Source organism: Amblyomma maculatum, chromosome 6, assembly GCF_055883805.1.
Source record: "Amblyomma maculatum isolate TAMU_Amacu chromosome 6, ASM5588380v1, whole genome shotgun sequence".
In the NCBI taxonomy this organism is placed as follows: domain Eukaryota; kingdom Metazoa; phylum Arthropoda; class Arachnida; order Ixodida; family Ixodidae; genus Amblyomma; species Amblyomma maculatum.
Genome location: NC_139349.1, coordinates 179,257,290 through 179,279,578, shown reverse-complemented (window position 1 = coordinate 179,279,578; position 22,289 = coordinate 179,257,290).

The following is a 22,289-nucleotide window of genomic DNA, read 5'->3' as shown; positions in this document are numbered from 1 at the left end:
TTGAAGCGCTCAGTCAACCCGTTTGTTTGAGGGTGGTAGGCTGTTGTGGTCCGGTGTATGATGCGACATTCGGCTAGTAGAGATTCAACGACGTTGGAAAGGAGGACGCGTCCTCGGTCACTCAGCAGCTCTCGCGGCGCGCCGTGGCGAAGAACAAAATAATGTAGCAAGAACAGGGTAACTTCACGGGCAGTAGCGGCGGGTAAAGCGGCGGTCTCGGCATACCGGGTGAGGTGGTCGATGCCGACGATAATCCACCGGTTCCCAGAAACCGTGCAGGGAAGTGGCCCGTAAAGGTCAACGCCAATGCGGTCAAAAGGGCGGGCCGGGCATGGAAGTGGTTGTAAGGGGCCAGGAGCACGAGGTGGGGATGACTTTCGGCGCTGACAGGCGATGCAGGAGCGGACGTATTTGCGAATATACCCGTACATGCCGCGCCAATAGTAGCGTTGAGAGATCCTTTGAAACGTCTTCACTACACCAGGATGGGCACACTGAGGGTCGGCATGGAAAGAGGTGCAAATTTCATGTCGTAAATGGCGGGGAATGACGAGAAGCCACCGTCGACCATCAGTCATATAATTGCGGCGGTAGAGAAGACCGTCTCGTAGGGCAAAGTGTGGTGCTTGACGGCGTAAAGCCCGAGAAGGCGCAGCAGCGTTAGGAGAAGCGGACACGATCTCGATAAGAGATGCGAGCCACGGGTCTTTTCGCTGCTCCGCAGGCATGTCAGCGATGGTTAAAGAGGAGAGGACGGGATCAGCCGCCGTAGAGCAAGCAGGTTCGTTGGAGACGGGAGAACGAGATAGTGCGTCGGCGTCCATGTGTTTACGGCCAGAGCGATATATAACGCGGATGTCAAATTCCTGTAGGCGGAGAGCCCATCGTGCGAGGCGGCCGGACGGGTCTTTAAGAGAGGACAGCCAACATAACGCGTGGTGGTCCGTGACGACGTCAAACTGGCGACCGTAAAGATAGGGTCGGAATTTTGTTAATGCCCACACAATTGCCAAACACTCCTTTTCTGTAACTAAGTAGTTGCGTTCAGCTTTAGAGAGGATACGACTCGCGTACGCGACGACGTATTCGTGAAAACCGTTTTTCCGTTGTGCCAAGACAGCTCCGAGGCCAACGCCACTCGCATCAGTATGGACCTCGGTGGGTGCTGTCGGGTCGTAGTGGCGAAGGATAGGTGGCGAAGTCAAAAGACGGCGCTATGCGTTGAACGCTTCATCGCACTCGACCGACCACGCAGTTTAGTCACTGTTTCCTCCGTGTAGTTTCGTCAGGGGTGCAATTATCGAAGCAAAATTCTGCACGAAGCGCCGAAAATAGGAGCATAGACCTATGAAGCTTCGAAGTTGCTTGAGAGAAACCGGCTTAGGAAACTCCGCCACTGCGCGCAGCTTGGCCGGATCAGGGCGAACACCTTCCTTAGAGACGATGTGTCCCAAAATAGTCAACTCCCTGGCACCGAAGTGACACTTCTTGAGATTCAGCTGCAGGCCGGCGTCAGTAAGGCAAACCAAAACTTGCCGCAAGCGCTCTAGGTGCGTAGCGAAGTCGGTGGAAAAGACAACAATGTCGTCCAAGTAGCAGAGGCAGATGTGCCACTTGAACTTCCGCAAGATGTTATCCATCATCCTCTCGAATGTGGCGGGCGCATTGCACAGACCGAAGGGCATCACATTAAATTCATAGAGGCCATCCGGCGTCACAAATGCGGTCTTCTCTCTGTCACAGGCGGCCATTGGTACTTGCCAGTAACCTGAACGTAAATCAAGAGATGAAAAGTACTCGGCACCTTGGAGGCAATCAAGAGCATTGTCTATACGCGGAAGGGGGTAATTGTCCTTGTAGGTAATTTTGTTGAGGCGCCGGTAATCAATACAAAAGCGAAACGAGCCATCTTTCTTTTTCACTAGCACCACTGGTGAGGACCAGGGGCTTTGTGATGGACGAATTACACCACGTTGTAGCATGTCCTCAACTTGTTCATTGATCACGCGACGCTCTGCCGCTGACACACGATAGGGGCGCTGTCGAAAAGGCGAGTTAGAGCCGGTCTGAATGTAATGCGCGACTGTTGAAGTGCGGCCGAGAGGTGTGTGGGCGGCGTCGAAAGCAAAGCGAAATGCCTGTAAAAGGGCCACGAGCTGAGTCCGGTAGGTGGAGGGAAGAGCGTCATCGATGGCGGTTCGGAAGAAGTCGTCTGGCAACGAATCAGGCGTCGGATCGGACTGCAGAGCATCAATGTAGTTACTGCGGTAGGTCTCAGAGGCATCCAGGTCAGAGAGAAGGTGGGCTGGTTGAATGGAACCGGGAGATTCCCCACGTAGCAGAGTAATCGGGCGTGGGGACGGATTGTAGATGAGTAGCTTCGTGAAGCCACCGTGAACATCGAGAACAGCAGATGGCAGCGGCAGGTGCTTGCGGTGGATGAAGGATGCAGACGGTGTAAATAAAACACTAACATCTGACGCGGCAGGACACGAAAGAGGCACAAGGGCACAAGCCTCTGGTGCTACGTCGACATCTTCAGCGATGGTCAGCTTTTGAGGACACACTGAACGGTTGTCGTCGGGCAGTGCGTCGCACAGTGCAGAAAATTCTACTTCAGCTCGGGCGCAATCGATCACGGCGTTATTTTTAGACAAGAAGTCCCATCCGAGGATCACGTCGTGAGAACAAGATGACAAAACTACGAACTCGACACTGTACAAAATACCTTCAATGACGACACGCGCTGTACATGCTGCTAAAGGTGCAATCCTCTCTTCACTGGCAGTGCGGAGCGACAAACCGTTAAATGACGTCGTAACTTTTCGTAATCGTCGGCAGAGTTGCTCATGAATCACTGACACTGCAGCACCCGTATCGACCAGCGCATATACGGACAGACCATCGATAGAAATCATTATAATGTTCGTGGGTGGAATATGAGGCCTTGAGCTTTTCGCACAGTACGCAGTTCTTGCCTCAGGAACCGCGGAGCTTAGTTTCCCTCGTCAGCAGGTGGTGGTCGCCGGCGCATTGGTGACAGTGACCGGCGACGCGGAGAAGGAGAACGACGCGTTGTATATGAACGCTGTTCTGGGGCATACGCAGGCGGAGAGTGGGCAGAACGAAGCAGCGGTGGCGAGTAATCAGAAGACGCAGGCTCGGCCATGCGACGATGACATCGGCGGGCCACATGTCCAGCGAAACCACAGTAGTAGCAAATAGGACGATTGTCCGAAGTACGCCAAGGGTTGTAATAGCGCGCAGTGGGCGGATGAAGCGGGGCCGTTTGAGAAAGCGGTGCAGGGCGTAGAACAGGCTGCATGGGTTGTGACGGCTCAGGCGGTGGCCGCGCAGCCACAGCCGCGTAGGTCAAAGGGGCTGGAACAGCAGGTTGACTATACTGGACTGGCGATTCGACGTATGTCAAAGGAGCAACAGAAGGAGCTTCAGGAAGCGGGGGGAGTGCTTCCGCAACTTGTTGGCGGATGACTTGCTGCAGCTTTGGCACTAAAGGAGTGGGAGCGTCAGGACGTTGGCGAACGAGGGATAGTTGACGGGCAACTTCTTCTCGAACGAACTGCTGTATTAGTGGCAGCAAGGTGGACTGGTCTGCTTCAGGTGTTAAAGCTGCAAGCGGCGCGGGGTTTGAGAGCGAAGAGCGAGTGATGTTACGGCGCTTGCGTAATTCATCAAAGTTGTGGCATGCGTTGATAACGTCGACGACGGTGGCTGGATTTTTAGCCAGAAGCATCTGGAACGCGTCATCATCAATGCCTTGCATAAAGTGATCTATCTTGGTGCTCTCTGACATTGAAGCGTCCACGCGCTTGCAGAGGTCTACGACATCTTCAATATAGCTGGTAAAATTCTCACCAGGAAGCTGTGCACGGCCGCGCAGGCGTTGCTCAGCGCGCAATTTGCGCACTGCAGGCCGGCCGAAAATATCGGCAAAACTAGCTTTGAAAGTAGACCACGATGTGATATCGGCCTCGTGGTTGCGGAACCATAGGTTTGCAACGTCCGTTAGGTAGAAAATGACGTTATTGAGTTTTTGGTTGTCGTCCCAGTGGTTGTGAATACTGACCCGCTCATATGAGGCCAGCCAGTCTTCCACGTCATGGTCGCCGGTTCCGCTGAAGATTGGAGGATCACGCTGGCGCAAAGCTCCAGCGCAGAACACCGCGGATGAGGGGCCGGTTGGACTGGGGGTAGTAGCGTCGGTCATTGCTTGTGTCGGGAGTGTGCGGCTGCGGAGCTCCAGGGCGGCAGGAAATGCTCACCTCCACCAAGTGAAAGGGGGTTTTTACTGTGCTTTAACAGGGATAATAGCCCTGTCGAAGTTTCACGGCGAACCACACAAGAACACAGCCAGTCTTAGTCTCCACCAGCGAGCACGAGCAGCGCAGCGGCACTTCGTCGTCCTTATCCTCTGCTTCGTGATATTCTCACCTACTTAATCCTCGTCTTCGTATATCCTCGTGTAGTTCACTACAATATATGTATATATATATATATATATATATATATATATATATATATATATATATATATATATATATTGTAAAACAGGTAATGTGCTCTGATATGTTCAGCGCCTGTTGCTGAAGAGAACGACGACAAGCATGTTCAGCGCGCGTGACCGGCAGGAAAGAGAACGACAACGAAGCTCGCTTCGACGCTCGTACGTGTGCTGACACGTCTCACGACTGATCGCAGAACGTTCCATTGACTGTTGACGACGTATCGACTGTTGACGACGTATCGCCCGCTGCTGCGGCAGCAGCAGCGGGTGTGTCGAAAAAAGTGTCACTGAGGGGTGATAACTCAAGTGGAGCACGGACGCAGTCTATTATTGCGTTATGATTGGAGAGGAAGTCCCAACCAAGGATAACGTCGTGTGATGAGCGGGCGAGGACGAAGAATTCTATTGTGTATTGAACGTCGTTGATGACAAGGCGGGCGGTGCAGGCGGCTAATGGTTGCATGTCCTGAGCGCTGGCTGTGCGAAGAGAAATTGCAGGAAGCGGTGTCATTACCTTTTTGAGTTTGCGACAAAGGGCGTAATTAAGAACAGAAACGGCTGCGCCAGTGTCTACAAGTGCTTCGACAGGAACTCCATCGATGAATATGGTAATAATGTTGGCTGGTACGTGAACAGGTCTTGAGTTGTTCCCTGATGGCGCAGTTCTTGCCTCCGGAACTGCGGCCGTTAGTTTTCCGTGTTAACGGCTGATTGGCGGCGGAGCATCCGAGAACGGGAACGACGGCCAGGAGAAGGCGAGCGGGGGGAGCGGCGATCGTAACTTGAAGAGGACTGCGGAGGAGGCTCAGGGAGCACAGGCGAGGGGGACGGAGGAAGATTGTACATCGGCTCACGTGTATCGTCGTAGGAACGAGGGCCATGATTGCGGCACAAACGAGCCACATGGCCGGCGACTCCACAGGCGTAGCAAATAGGTCGGTTGTATTGTGTGCGCCAGAGGTTGGAAGGGTGTGGCTGTGGTCGACGGCGGGGAACCGGACGATAAGGGGGGACTGTAGGTTGCTCAGTTTGCTGACGTCCCTGAGGCTCGTATAGGAGGGGAGGCCGGCTGTACACAGTGGCGACAGGGGGTGGTGGCCGCACCAAAACATGAGCGAACGTGAGAGGAGCCGCCACCAGCGGATGCTGAGGAGGTGAAGGCAGAACCTCAGCGACCTGCTCTTGTATGACACGCTGAGGAGTGGCAGTGAGCGGCGTCGGCCTCGGCGCAGTACACGCTCAGCGGAAATCTGGCTTTGATGAGTAAGTTGTCGCTTACGCAAGTCGGACCCTAACAAAAGCTGAAATAAACTATTCCGTCACCGAGAAAGCGTGTCACGCTATTCTCTGGGCAATATCAAAATTTCGCCCCTACTTGTATGGCCGTTCTTTTGATGTCGTCACCGATCATCACTCCCTCTGCTGGCTGTCTCCTTTGAAAGATCCTTCTGGTCGACTGGCCCGTTGGGCTCTGAGGCTCCAAGAATACGACATTAACGTCATCTATCGCTCTGGCCGTAAACATGCCGATGCTGATGCTCTCTAATGTTCTCCCTTGCTGTCTGAAGCCACTCCTGCTATATCCGTATTACATCCCACCGACATGCAAACCGATATGACTTCCGAGCAACGCAAAGACGCATGGATCGCTTCACTCCTGGAATTTTTATCTGGCCGTGCTTCACGACCTCCTTGCCGCGCTCTCCGTCGCCAGTCTCACCATTTCGCCATCAGAGACGAGCCCTTCTACCGTAGGAATTACCTTCCGGATGGTAGAAAGTGGCTGCTTGTAATTCCGACCCATCTACGCTCCGTGATTTGCTCCCATTACCACGACGATCCCCAGTGTGCCCACGCCGGCTTATTGAAAACCTTCACTCGCCTTCGACAGCGGTACTACTGGTGTGGGATGTACCGTTATGTTCGTCGGTTCGTCCAATCCTGCCAAGAGTGTCAGTGCCGAAAACACCCACCTCGCCAACCCGCCGCTCCTCTGCAGCCGCTTACCTGCCCAGCTCCGCCCTTTGAGCGTGTTGGAATAGACCTATACGGCCCGCTTCCTAGCACATCAACAGGCAATCGCTGGATCATCGTTGCAATCGATCATCTTACACGCTTCGCCGAAACGGCGCCTTTGACGTCTGCTAAAGCCCAAGACATTGCCTCCTTCATGCTCCATCACATAATTCTTCGCCACGGGACTCCCAAAGAATTGCTAAGTGACAGAGGTCCCGCTTTCCTTTCTGAAGTTGTCGAAGCTGTTCTTAGAGAATGCAAAATCGCTCACCGCGCCACCTCCGCGTACCATCCGCAAACAAATGGAATGGTTGAGCGTTTTAGCCGCACCATGGGCGACATGCTAGCAATGTATGTCGCTTCCGACCACTCCACCTGGGACCGCGTTCTTCCATTCGTCACATTCGCTTATAACTCTGCCACACAAGCAACCACCGGTTTCTCGCCATACTTCCTCCTGTACGGTCGTGAGCCCTCTTGTACCATGGACACCATTCTCCCTTACCGACCGGATTCTTCCGAATTCAAGACTGTTTCACAAGCTGCAACTTGTGCCGCAGAATGCCGCCAGCTTGCCCGGTCCTTCACTTCTCACGCCTAGCAACAGCAGAAAACCACCCGAGATCAATCTGCACTTCTTCCTACTTACCGTACAGACTCTTCGGTCTGGCTATGGGTGCCTTCCTCCAGTCCCGGCCTTTCATCCAAACTTCTGAGCAAGTATTGTCCAGCAAACATCCGCCGTCAACTACCTCATCGAACCCCTTAAGCCATCCACTGACCACCGTCGCCGAAATCGTGAAATAGTACACAGTAACCGCCTTAAACCTTACTACGATCCGGCCATCGTCACACCGCCATGCGCCGCCAGGATGGCGTCTTTTCGCCCGGGGGAAGTTGTAAAACAGGTATTGGGCTGTGATATGTTCAGCGCCTGTTGCTGAAGAGAACGACGACAAGCATGTTCTGCGCGCGTAACGGGCAGGAAAGAAAACGACAACGAAGCTGGCTTCGACGCTCGTACGTGTGCTGATACGCCTCACGACTGTTCGCAGAACGTTCCATTGACTGTTGACGATGTATCGCCCTGTTCAAGGTCTTCTAATAATATATATATATATATATATATATATATATATATATATATATATATACATATATTGTGTCTTTTAATTCAGGCATCCCCTTTTTACTTACATCCTTTTTTTTATTTTCTTTATAAAAGTATTTATTATTTCTTTCACGCATTGTAATAGTTCGTTGAACCAGCGTTTTATTGTTTTTATGGTTTTATAGATTTATTGACCAGTTGTCGTTTTAATTCGCATATCATACCAGTATGTTTCCTCTATAGCCATTTGCTTCCGCTCTTTTTATTTTGCCCTAGTTTTTGCTAGAAGTGGAACTTTTGGGGTACTGGTGCTTACTTGTGTTTCACAATAAGGCTTCAATATAGACTTCTGCACTTTAGTGACATTTAATAAATACATTTCTTTCTTTCTCACTTTATCTTAGTATAAAAAAGTTTCGCCGTATCCAATAATTGCTTTTCTTTATCCTTTATAGTCAATGTCTTTCCTCATGGTTCCCATTTTGCTCTTATTCAATTCATATCACTTTTTTTTAACGTTTCATCTGCTGAGTACAGTGCACTTCTGCATATGCTCGTTTGTATTTGCGTCTTTAATACCTTTTGCTCTTTTAATCAAGTCTACTTTTCTATATAGCCTTCGGCTGTCCTATGTAGTGATGAATGTATGGCCGACTCCATGAGGTTTGTCTCTTTGCCCACATCTCATAACGTGGTGGCGGTGGTGGAAACCATTTATATAGGATACAAATACAGGAGGTTACGCATGAGCTGACCCTGAAGGGGCCAGCCCTCACAAACACTAGGTGGAGGTTCCTAGTTCGGGATCCGAGCGGCGTCTGCCGCCGCTCGGGCTCGCCCGACTAAGGCCCGTTGGGCCTGCAGGTCGGCGCAGCCGAGCAGGGTCGCCTCCCAGTCGTTCCGGGTTGAGTTGGGATGAGGGGGGATAGCCGGATTCGAGAGGCAGGCCCACACCATGTGGCAGATGTCTCAAGACACTATCCCACAGTGCGGGCAGCTGCCAGAGAAAACAGGGTCGAAGTGTTTTAGAGCTGCCGGGCACAGCAGTGTGTTGGTATAGAGGCGGAGTAAGAGCCGCTCCTCCGCCTTTGAAAGGCCTTTACATGGGCGGGGTAAAGGCTGTGGCTAGATTGGTAGTAATTTACGATATCTTTAAATGTATAAGCCGGATTAGGATCACCGTCCTGGTCGGAGGGGGAGGAGGAGCAAACTTCCCGGAGAGAGAGCGCGCGGGCGGCGGCGTTGGCAGCCTAGTTTCCAGCCAGCCCCTGATGAGCAGGAGCCCAAATAATATATCGGGTAGCGGGGTCCCCAATGTAGGAGCTATGTTGAAGTATTCGGTAGGCTAGATAAGGGGTCCAGCCCTGTTCGACGTTCCGACAGGCCTCTCGCGAGTCGGAAATTATATATTTTGAGTCAGAGTGGGAAGCAGCCAATGCTATGGCGACCTCCTCCGCATGAGTTATGTTGCGGGCCCTGAAGCTAAGACCGTTGACTGTTTTCGCCTCGTGGACGACTGCGGCCGTGTACCACGCCCTATGGTGCTGGCCAGAGGCGTCCACATAAAAAACGCCGGATTTAGAACTATAATGGCGTGCCAGGGCTTCCGCCCGCGCCAGGCGTCTGCCATCAGGTTCTTCGCGTGCCATTTTGGCGGGAAGAGGGCGTATGCGGAGGGCGCATGTCCACGGCGCTGGAATGCGTGCCCGTTCTTCCATAAGTGTGGTATGTTTGATGTGGAGGCGGGCAAGAAGGCGGCGGCCCGACTGCGTCTGCGACAAACGCGTATATTGATTTGTAAGGTGCGCTACCCTCAATTCCCTGAAGGTGTTCACCATTCCCAGCACCATGAGGCGCTGGTTTGAGGTATTCACCGGAATATCGAGGGCCCGCCTAATGATTTTGTGGAGAATGACCTCGAGGACATCCTCATCTTGCTTCCGCAGGTGGAGATATGGAGTCGAATACAGGATTCGACTGGTTACGAAGGCGTTCACCAGCCGCAAGGCATCCTTGCTTCGTAACCCCCCGCGTTTATTCGAAACCCGGTGGACCATGCGGCCCGCCTGGTCCCCCCCTTGCGGAGTTTAGCCAATGTGGTGTCTGGCTTGCGGTGTTGGTGAATGAAGAGTCCCAGTACTCGGACTTCTTGTGTTTCTGGAATTGGACCTGATTGAAGAGTAATTTGAAATTTAGCAGCGCATTTGGGAGAGGGGCGGATGTGCATAAAATCCGATTTCTGTGGGGAGCATTGAAGGCCGCAGCGGCTAGCATAGCGGTCTACTATAGTCCCCACCTGCTGCAAGCTGGCCTCAATATCTCCAAGCGAGCCCTGTGTGGCCTACAGGGTGATGTCGTCGGCGTACAGAGCATGATGTACGCCCTCGACAGCACCTAGCTGGGCCGGCACGCGCATCATGGCCAAACGGAATAGTAGGGTAGAAAGCACTTTGCTTTGCGGCGTTCCCCTGGTACCTAGGGGGAAGGGGCCGTGTCCTTTATCCCGAATGCGGATGTAAGAGTGCTGGTCTGAGAGGAATTGGCGGATATATTGGAAGGCACGATTGCCACAGTTGGTTTGACATAAATGAGAATAATAGCATGCGTTACATTGTCGAAAGCCCCCTTAAGATCCAGGGCGAGTACGACCCTGTCGTTATGAGGGCACTCGAGGGGGTCAAGGACTTCCCGATGTAGTTAAAGCAAGACAGCCTGTGCGGATCTGTTTGGCGAAATCCGTGCATGGTGTCCGCGAAGACATGTTGTGTCTCAAGGTACTCAGACAACCGGTCCCACACCATCGTCTCCATAAGTTTACCCACACAAGAGGTAAGAGAGATGGGGTGGAGGTTGTCCGTGTTTATTGCTTTGCCGGCCTTTGGTATGAATGTGAGCACAGCAATTTTCCAATCAATGGGCAGTGGCGTATCTCCTTGCCATATTGCATTGATGTAGTCCAATAAAATTGTATAAGCTGAGTCGGGAAGGTTAGGTAGTAATTTAACAGTGATTTTGTCCCGGCCAGGTGCAGTACCACGTTTCATTTTGCCTAGGGCTTCCCGTACGTCGTGGAGCTTGAACGGCTGATCAAGCTCAGCGTTCTCAGAGCCTGCATAAGAGTACGCCTGCCCACGGTGTGTCCTGTATGTTGCACAAATGTCGGTCCCTGAGTTTGTGCGCGAGTTGTGTAGTATCACCAGAGAAGGGGTGGATTACACGCTGAAGATGTGTTTTTCTACGGGTCTGAGTTGGATCAATGAAGTCGCGAAAGAGGCGCCATGTGTTTCGGCTGGACATTTGACGCGCTGCCGTGTTGCACCTATCCACCCAGTTAGAGTCGGCGAGCTGGGCTGCGTACTCAGCCGCTCGCTGGGTGAGCTCGGCAATTCGAGATTTAAGGTTTCTGTTATGTTTCTGCCGGCGCCATCGGCGGACGAGGCAGTGCCGAGCTTCCCAGAGGTGGAGTAGGTGGTTGTCCACATCCGATACCACCTCTGAAAGCTGAATTTGAGTTTCGGTGGAGCGAAGGTGTGAAATCAAATGCTGGGACCATGAGGTGTACCCTTGCTCTGTAATGGATGTTGTGTTGTCGAAATTTTGCCTGAATGTCGTCCAATCTGGGAGACGGGCTTATGTTGTGGGTTTAGAGAGTGGACGAGTTCTGATTGTGGTATTGATAATGCAGTGGTCGCTTCCGAGGGTTTCCTCGGTGTTGACCCAGTCAGCATGTTGGATGTTATAAATAAAGGTGAGGTCCGGACAGGTGTCCCTTGTCACGGAGTTACCAAGTTGGGTTGGGTGGACGGGGTCAGTGTGAAGAGTGAGGCCCAGCGTGGACGCAAGCTCCGCCAACCTGTCCCCTCGCTTTTCTTCATGGTGGTAGCCCCAAAGCCGACTGGGGGCGTTAAAGTCGCCTACAATCAGGAGGGGGTCTCGACCCGCGACTCTCAGCGCTCGGCTGAAGAGGTCTGCAAAAGAAATGTGTTGCAGTTTAGGAGGACAGTATACATTGAGAATGTGAAGTGGCGGGTCCTGCTTGCGGAGAGGAAGGAGAGTCACCATCACGTAGGAATATACAATTTGGTGGTTGAGGTCGACAAGATTAGCTGTATAATTTTTGTGGACACAAAGACAAGTCGAGGGGTTTTGTTGGAATGTCGTATAGCTTGTGAGTGCGGCGCCCATCCCTGGCTCTTGGACGGCTACCACGGCTGGTAAGCATTCAAAAGTTGCGAGGTAAAGACGGAAGTTGGCCCGCTTACAGCGAGCACGGAGGCCTCTGCAGTTCCACTGTGTTATTGTAAATGGGGAAGCCGAGTTTGATGGTGGAAAGCGCCAACTTTTAGGGGGCCCCGCCATCATTAGGAAGAAATATAAATTTGGAGGGAGCGACTACCTCAGAGCCAGCACCCAAAGGCTGGGCATGGATCTCGGTCCCCGAGTGAGGGGCAGCTTCCTCGGTGTCCGAGTCTATGACTCGTCGGCTTGCTTTGGGAAGTCGAGAGGACACAACCCGAAGGGGTCCCGATCGTCGGAGAAGGCGGGCATTTTCACCGACATGTTTTGAAATCATAGCCAGAACAGTCTCCATGACTTTGGTCAGGACCTGATCCATTGCTGCACTGATCACTGAGGTCAGTTTCGTAGTCAGGCGGGCCTCCATCTCAGCGAGGATCGCAGCGAAGGCTGGTGATGATGCCACCGGCTCGCTGTCCGTGTTCTCCGAGCTAGGAGGGCTGGGAGGATTAGAAGCCAATCTGCTTTCTAAAGCTTGAATTTTGGTAAGCAGCACCTCATTTTGGGCCCGGATGGCTGCAATCTGTTTTTGGAGCTCGATATCAATATGAGAGTGGGAGGGAGGGGGAGGAGAGGAGGCAACCCCACCCATGCCACTCACCTGTTTGTCATTTTTCACGGCACGCGCCCAAGCGTAAGCTGTGCCATCCGTCTTGTTAGTATGGGCTTCGTGGCCTTTTCCCCCATTCGGTGGTGGCGGAGGCGTCGCCCCTTGGCGCCACCTCCGGCAGGGGACTCTTGCTGCTTTTTTGCTGTGACGTTGGTCTGACGTTTTGCGATGTCCTTGGTCGTGGCGCAGGAGTATTGGCTTCCCGTCAGAATGCGGTGTTGCTGGAGGCCCCGAGCGCTTGGCCGTAGAGGGCGAGCGGAATTTCCCTGCGCACTCAGGAGAGTTTGTTGGGTGCCCGAACCAACATGTTGCACATTTCGGCTGACAGTCGTGAGGAGCCCGCACCCCCTCTACTGCCGGCACCTTTTGGCCACACAGGCCGCAGTTTTCACGCTTCGGGTTGGGACATGCGTCCGCCCGGTGTCCAACTGTGCCGCACTTCACACATGCCGGAATTGTTCTTTTGCATGCCCGGACCAGGGCAATTTCTGAGTTATATTGCATATACCGCGGCACAGTCTTCCCGGCGAAGGTGAGCTGGGCCGCGTTGGAAATGCCGTATTTTCGGATGTCGACGATCTCTCCGGCTCGCCATTGAATTTTTTGTTGCAGGGACGCAGTGGTCTCGCAGCTCGCTACGGGGATGACACCTTTAGAAACATTGTCGGTTTGCTTAAGATGGCCCCGCATGGCAATGGAGCCTTGCGGAGAGGCAAAGTTGAAATTCGCCAATGAGGCGATTTGCCACGTCGGCAACCGGGGTGCCCGTGACAACGAAATTTTGCTCCCATGAAGGAAGCAGAGTGAGAGTAGCTGCTGCCGACGCACCCAGTAGGGCCTTGAAAGCTTTTCCATCCCGGAGGGCCACCGGTGTGCTGGGTTTGAGGACGACGTGATAGTCATCCGGATGGAATCTTGACAGTGGTCTGGGTTTCCACTTCGGTGTCGGCTTGTGAGCTGAACCGCCTTGGGACACCTCCGCGCGCTATACGCCATTTTGTTGATTTGAGAACGCTGACTCCGCTGACGCGGCGGAGGACGCTATCTTCGCTCGTCGCTGGGAGCGGCGTTCCACGAGCTTGAACAGATTTTCATGCCGGAGAGCTGATCCCGGCGGAAGCTCTTCGGTTGGGGCAACCGGGACCGTGGACCAGACCATAGTCTTGGGAACGTAGTCTCGCTGAGCTTGCAGAGCGGCATTATTCTCTGGAAGGGCTCCTCGGCTAGGAGAAGCGTCAGCCGCCGGGCGGAGGAGGCAACCGCGGCAGCGCGGCCTGGGCCAGACGCTTTTCGGAGAATTTTCGCCCCGCTTCGGTCGGCGGGTCGCAGTTCGCGGCGAGAGGCACCGGAGCCGACGGAAAACACGTCAGCCCTCGATGCGCGCTCGAGGTGAACTCTTCGGAGCCGTCGAGCGCGCGACCTGGTGGCGATGGTACAGCGACTCATGCAATGAGTAGTTGTACGCTGACTTTTCGAAGAATGTACGGCCGCATATATTGCGCGTCGCCAAAATTGCTAACCTCACATTCCTTTCCACGTGAATTGTCTCTATCTTATGTCGTATGTCACATTTTCTGTCTGATTTTGGATCGCGGTTAACATTTGCCAGGTGATTTCCAGGTTACCTTTTTTCGTAAAGTGTGTTATATTCATTCCACATTTTTGGTGGCGATTCGTGATTTAAGACGTTTGATATATGGGTGATTAAATGTACCAAAAAGTGGCCATTGATAGAACTTCTTTGTCGTATGAAAGCAAAAATAAGCTTATCAGCGAAAACCACAGTTAAAGGGGTCGTGAAACGAAAATGTAGCTGCCCAGTTGCAATTTTCCTTGCTTCAGTAAACATTAGGCATGCCGATTCCAAAATATCTCGTCGAAATGTTGCTTCTGCATTTAATAATACCATTCTGAAATCAAAGCATTTTTGCGTTCCTGAAGCGACCATGCGACCCTGTAGGCCGGAATTAGAAGTACTCGCCTACGTCATGTTTAGCCGTTTGGAAACGCAGATATAATCCTTATTCCCATAAAATAATAGGTTCCTGTTAAAGTTAGCAAATAAAAACATAGTATATCAATTATTCGCTCACGCAAACGCATTTCTTCAGCAATCTGTACCAGGGCAATCCCTCGTTACTGTCACGTGACGTGCGGTCGGCGGCGGCGGCGGAGGAGGAGGGGTGGTGTCTGCTTCTCGCTGCGCTCTGGAACAGAGCGAGAGGTGACGCTCAAGTTCAGGTTTTCGGTAACGACAACTATACCTCGCTCCGCCGGGTACTCCAATAACAATGGTTCCAATCTTATTTGTTGTTGTTTTCTTTTTCTTTTTTTTTTGTGAACATTCGTGATGGAGCAAAACGTCTTCAGCAGTCTCATACCACCGGTACAACGTGGTTGTGCGGCCGCTGCTGTAATTTTTGTTTATTCTTGGCGTCATTAAAGATATGATGTAAATACGGTTCCAGGTCAAAGAAATCGACAAGTGTGTTCAGTCCGAGTGGTGGGTGGAGTGTTTCAGGAGCGGGCGCCGCGGCGCGTACTCGTAAATTAATTGCTCGCCTCCGCGCTGCATCACTGAGAATAGCGTGTCGAGCTGCGCTTCCTTTATTTCGGCTGGATGACCTGAAATATGGCACTACACGGAAAGCCGGAAACAGAAAAAAAAAAGTTGGTACAATGTACTTGGGTGGCCCTTTCATCCAACGCGTTGTCGCAGCTTTGCTCCCCCACATTCCCGACGCAACCTTTCTCAAAAAAAAAAAAAAAAAATAGGCGGAAGCGTACTTCCTACAACGTCTACAGTGCTCATACTTCGCCTATTTTTTCTGTCACCGTTAGGTTCTGGGTTTAGGCGTGTTGTGCGGGTTTGAGTGCTCCCTATGCCAACCGTGTGGGTCGCGAGATTGCAGCACGGCTTCTCCGAGTGGAAGTAACGTTCGCTTTCACAAGTTTTGGCACACCGATTGGGTTCATGTGTTCGTGCTACTTTCTACTGGAAGTCCTAAATGAACCTCGGCGTCATTCGAAGCCTCGGCATGGACCGGAAACGAAGAAAGCTCACCTCAAACGATGCGTCGTACCGACGCAAAACCGCTGGCCCAGTGCATTGGCAAAAAAAAAGTGTAGGTCGCGTGATAAAGGCAGTAAAAGTAGTTGCGATTTGTAGCCTTACAGATATGCCTATTTGAGAAAGACTTGACTTGCAGAAGCCACCAGTTCTATTTTATTGTTTCCTGCCAGACTGCCCTCATAGCAGTAATATGCGCATTTTGGATTTTTTTTTTATTTTGAACGATACCGTGAGGCCAGCACAACAGGTGCCCCTACCAGCATATCGTACCACCCAGAACAGGCCCCTTGGTTCCACTTTGATCACGTTCTTTACACAGCACTCATCTAGTCCCATAGAACCTGATGAAGACTGCAAAGAGGAGGATCATGTTGAGCAGAGCTCGAAATCCTTCACATAATTTAAAAGATATTTCTAGGGTAAAAATTGTTCACCTCAAAAACTCATACGCCCCACGTCCTTGCATTACGATGGTGTGATTACCAGATCAACCATCCAGGAGAAATGCATTCACGCAAGTGTTGTTGATTGGAAAGGCGGCTTAAAAGTTTAATATCTGACCTGCTAGAGAAAGAGAAGAACAAAGAGGGTCGTGACTTGATTAAAATATATACAGGAATAGTAACTTGCACCACAGTCACGAGTCAAGTCCTGTGTCATGCAAGCAGCAGAAAGCCTGCACTGCCTGTAGAGCTTTCCATTTCTGGCCAACCGGCCAATAAGTCCTCTGAGAGAGGCCTGTTGCCAAACACTTCAAAGAAGTAACTCGAGTTATTGTTTTGCACGCATATACTGGGACACATCACTAGTACACGCTCCACAGTCTCTGTAATGTCACATGTGGAACATTCTGGGCAGTCCGCCTGTCCAATTAAGTGTAAATATTTGTGTGTGAAACCACATTTAGATGCAGTCTATGGAGAAAGCATGCATAATGGCATATAATTGGCAAGTGGGTATGGATCCACTAAAGCACTACCTTGTGGCCTTGAGCACAAGTAGATATAAGGAACTCAGTGATGTGTAGTGCCAAAGGCCAAAGGCTGCTAAGGGTGTGGTGTTGAAAACTTCCAAAAATTTGTAATGCAGGCTTTGAAACTGTGAATGCACACCACTTCTAAAGTGGTTTCCCACAGATTTGGAAAGCCTCTTACCAAGGGGCCACAAGCTCAGCAGCGGTTTGTGGAGAATTATGCCCTAAAAAAAAATGTCATGTTCTCAGCGGCATCACCACAATTGTAGGCGACGCTTGTGGTGATACAGATCTGTGTATACATGGATAGAGCTGTAATATTCTCACCAGATGTATGTCAGATTAAGTTGCTTGAATCTACTAATTGGTACCATAGATTACTTCAGTATCCCGAGAACATGCAAACGCACCAAAGGTTGAGCCATTACACACAGAGGTTGGGTGGGGTGGTATGGGAAGTTGTAGCGTGTTAGCATTTGTAATTAATGGCAGCGGAGTGTACGTGAAAAACTGCTGTTCATCGTCATCAGTGGGTGGCAACGGTGTTGTGCAAGTAGTCGTAAATACACACAAAGTGGTTCGTGTGACAATTATGTAGATATTGGGCAGGTACGTGACATTCTGAAGTAACAGCGCAAAACATGAATGGGAGCACAAGACGAGAAGACGACACAATGTCCCATCGTCTTCTCGTCTTGTGCTCCCGTCCACATTTCGCGCTGTTACCTCAGGATGGAAAACCAACAAGCCCAACCTGCTATTCTGGCTAACATGCCATTGTTTGAGGTGCATTGCGGCAGCCAAGGTTTATCCCAAGCACCTGCACTTCTATGTACATGTTAAAGAGTACTGGGAGTGGTGCTCATATGGGTGTGTACCATTTTTCTGGCTCGGGCGATCAGATTGCAGGCGGGTAGCACACACAGCCCAAAGCACATGTAGTAGAAGTTTGGACTGTCGAACCGCGAAGTCTTCAGTTCAATTCCTTCCCTTATATTTTTCAATTTGTATGAGTATCATACAGTCTGTGCTTGTATGGTTATATTGCGAAGGTGTACATATCACCTGCTCTCCTGACCAACCTCACTCTGCATAAGTATTCACCAAGCAGTTTTCGTTCCATCAAAAGGCTTTCACAATATTCAGCGACACAAGCAGCTACTCAGACAGCATCAGTGTAGCATTCTTGGAGCTTCGCAAATCTGTGGTTACATTGTTTACTAGCAAAACATGCACGGTATGTAGATATGTGCACTAGGACGCATAAGATGCCGTGACAATGTGGGCTGCCCTTACGTCTACAGCTGCCCTTTAATCCTGTTACATTCTAGCCTCCAGTGAATTCAGCAGCAAGATTTCACAATTAAATCATCCCAACTTTATATTTCCAGACTTGACCCCAGCACCGATGAAGTGCATTGTATTACCAGCATTTTGGTGGCATATTCAACCAGCAGGCCAATTAACTCAACGTCATGCAGGTTCTAGTGCAGATGTTTCCATGCAAACTATGGGTATCAACAACGACGGTGGCTTTACTATACATACCTTTACAGCACGCTGTTTTATGACTGGTTAAAGTCTGGCACATTTCAAAGTATAAGGCACATATTATTGTATGCATGTCTACAGATTGCAGATTATGTTGGCTTGCTTCTGAATGAGACTGCAAAATGCTGAAAACAGTGCCCACCTTTCAAAGCAGCTTTTGCAGAAAACCGTTTGATTTTTCTATTCCCCATAAGCCACTATTTTTCGAGGCCGTGTAAAGGTGAACGCGGCAACTAGAAAATCTAGGTTTGTCAGTGCCACAAGGACCACCACTTTGTAGTACATTTGGGCATCATCTAATGTTACTAAATGAGTGTTAAAGAGAGACATGTTGCTTTCAAAATAATTTATTGGTTGGCCGCAGGTTCATCAGTGCATACAAAATTTTTAGGCTAGAAGGAAGTTGACCTAGAGCAAGACATCTTTTATTCATGCTTCTTTGCTGTCTTCCTCTCTCCCAAATATACAAATGTGTATACACAGCTTCACAATCATTGAGTTCAGTGCTAAATAAAAAAATGCATCCGACAAAGGTATAGTTAGAGACTGAGTACACAAAATGCATTCTAAGTGAGCCTATATATGTCTTGTAGATTCCAAGGGAAGGCAAGTATAGCAGGGGGCAGCAGAAACTCAGGCAGGCAGATGAGATGAAAAAGTTTGCGGGGATCAGATGGATGCAGCTGACAGAGGATCGGGTTATTTGGATAGATATGGGAGAGGCATCTATACAAGCAGGTATATACACAACTGCACAATTATGATGCATTTGTGGTCAGTGCTAAAAAAAATTCCACCCATCAAAGGTATAGGTGGGGAGTGAGTACACAAAATTCATTCTAAGTGAGCCTATATATGTCTTGTAGATTCCAAGGGAAGGCAAGTATAGCAGGGGGCAGCAGAAACTCAGGCAGGCAGATGAGATTAAAAAGTTTGCGGGGATCAGATGGATGCAGCTGACAGAGGATCGGGTTATTTGGATAGATATGGGAGAGGCTTCTATACAAGCAGGTATATACACAACTGCACAATTATGATGCATTTGTGGTCAGTGCTAAAAAAAATTCCACCCGTCAAAGGTATAGGTGGGGAGTGAGTACACAAAATTCATTCTAAGTGAGCCTATATATGTCTTGTAGATTCCAAGGGAAGGCAAGCGTAGCAGGGGGCGGCAGAAATTCGGGCAGACAGATGAGATTAGGAAGTCTGCGGGGATCATATGGATGCAGCTGACAGAGGATCGGGTTATTTGAATGGATATGGGAGAGGCATCTATTATGATGCCTCCCCCATTATGATGTATCTGTGCTCAGTTCCAAAAAAAGAAAAATTCTACCCGTCAAAGGTAAAGGAAGGGAGTGAGTACACAAAATTCATTCTAAGTGAGCCTATAGGCAACCTGCAATGGAGTTTGCTGAAACATGTGGCGCCACCTGGCGGCCGACGGGGGATAATACTGAGGCGGCGCAGAAGCTGACGCCGTGTATGTTGCGGCCAGGGTGTTCCTTCTGCGTTCGCGTTTTGTTATCCCAGTGAGTGCAATTTACTCATTTAGTGACTTTAATGGTCTCGTGCGATGCTTCGACTACTACGGATGTGAACAAGAATAAAAATAAGCGCAGGGGCGGCGAGAAAGACTGCCACAATCGCGAAAGAAACCTAAGCGTACCGCTTGCTGGGAGAACCTCAGGAGAATGATGAGAGAAGTTGATAGTGGCTGGGAGATAGTAATGTAACTGAAATTCGTTTTGTTATGGACCGAATGGCGTACATACGCCTAGGAGCTAAAATAAGACGATTGCCCGTTGAGCGGAGGAAACGGTATAGACTTCTGACTCGGGGAGTCGCACGCTGGTTGGGGAACTCTCCTCAGTATGCGCTCCGCGCTGTAAAATCTGGCGTAACTGGTATATGCTGCGCGAGATCGAGTGGCATTGGCCTTTTAAAGGACGTAACGTCCAGGAAAGCAACACAGTCGCGCAGCCGCAGCATCGAATTCCAGCCGCGTTTCATCGAAGGCGAAATAAAGAAAAAATGCTCGTGGATCTGTTAACCGGATTTCTAATGCGGTGTCTATTCGGAACCACAAAGCCAAAATATGTTCAAAACTTCCAATTACAGATTTGAATAAGCATATTTATCTGTAAATTAGTTCTTAAGGTGCTGAAAAAGTCGATGTGGCGGAGTGTGGCGGCCTGTCATACTGTGTACGCGGAGCATGGAACTTTGTTCTACGTTCCGCGCCAAACATTTCTTGCACCGACTGCTCAAGCTGCTCTAGAGTTTCTTATCCCAGACGATAGACCGTTCCATCATTAGTAGCAACAGTAAAAACTCTAACGACTTCATTTACGAAAGCTTTGCCGTTGAGTGCCAGCCTTTCCCACCGGCTTTCCCCAAGATTCAGGTACGGAGGTACAAAATGCATACCAGTTGTTGTTGTTAAGAGCTTTAATTAGTTTTCCAACAATGTAGGAGGCCCCCTACACCCTGCCCCCGGCACGCAGGCCTATGGGACGGAGGTCTGGGCCTCCGCGACTAAATGCCAGGTTTCGTTGATGACGCACGCTACAACCGCACAGTGCTTGCAATCGCCACGACATCAGTAGCGGGTACCGCACCATGCCTCCTGTAACCTCCGCAACAGTGTCGAAAGGTGCACCACGAAGAAAAGTGTTCGTCATGGTATTAAACTGTAAAGCGAAACCGCGAGGAAATTATTATGCTGCTGTAATCAAACAGCAAGGACAAAAAAAAAGACGAAACGGCGATCAATCTCTTCTCAGGTTCTCTCTGCACTTTCACTGTTTGGGTGAACGCAATAGGTATATAAACAGCTACATTTACAACATTTTTCATTCATTTAATCATTTCTTAATTCATCATCACATATCCGACTGATGCCCAGAGACAATGAATTTCTTTATAAAAAAAAACTCCATCTACATATGCGAAATTCAAAGCTGTGCGCGCGGGTATTCCGTACCGAGTGGCGCACACTCCGCGGTGATGTCGACACCGTTCACGTTCTAAACATAACCATTCTCGAACAGGTGGTGTACTTTCGCCAGTGCTGGTTTTCGGAAGTAGCTCTGAAGACATTCGATTGCCTTAAAACCGCAGAAAATAAGAGCCGAGATGCTTACTCCGTACAACGCGAACGCAACCCGACCGCGCCGGCCGCCTCAGATTAGTCGTCGCCGCCGTTGGCGACGCTGAACACTGCACTCCACTAGCGCCGCCTGACCACTGCAGGTTGCCTATATATGTCTTTTAGATTCCAAGGGAAGGCAAGTTTAGCAGGGGGCGGCAGAAACTCGGGCAAGCAGATGAAATTAGGAAGTTTGCGAGAATCATGCACCTGGCACAGGATCGGATTATTCGGATGGATATGGGAGAAGCATTTGCCCAGCAGTGGGTGCAGTCAGGCTAGTGATATCAACAAGACTAACAACTGGATGAGTTGGTACTGATTCATCTTAAAACCAGCCAGAAGACGAAACACGTGAGAGGAGCACAAGAAAAAGTTTTACTAACAACTGAAATGTTACTGAAGGAAAGAGGCAAAAGATGATTCGCACAGAAATGCACGTGCACGAAAAACCCCCAAAGCAGTGAAAGCGTGGAAAGCAGAAAGGGTAAAAAAATCATCTAAAAAAAGCAAATTCCTTATGGTCAAGAACCACTCGTTACAAAAGGGAAGCCACAGATCCAAATCTAAAGGCACACTATACTGCAAAGGCTAAGGACGTGTGTGGCTAAGAAATCAGTCAACAGTCCTTTGGGGCCTTTTTTACATGTGCATCTCTGTGCAAGTCTTCTTTTGCCTCTATCCTTTAGTAAAATTCCAGTTATTAGTCCAGCTGTCCTGCAATTCTCTCTTGTCATGTTTTCCGGCTTGTTTCAGAATGAATAAGGTGATGACTCTACAAACCTTGCGCAAATTGGAAACCAGTGTAACTGTCAGATGGAAACCTTTCCCTTATTTGGCTTGCATCACAAATAGGGAATACTTTACTGTGATGTCTGCCGAGGCATCCCCAAAGCCAGTGCACAAGCTGGCTGTAGCAGATGTAGCGGTGCCTCCTGTTGACAAGAGAAAAAGCAATATTCACTTTTCAGCATAGCAAAATG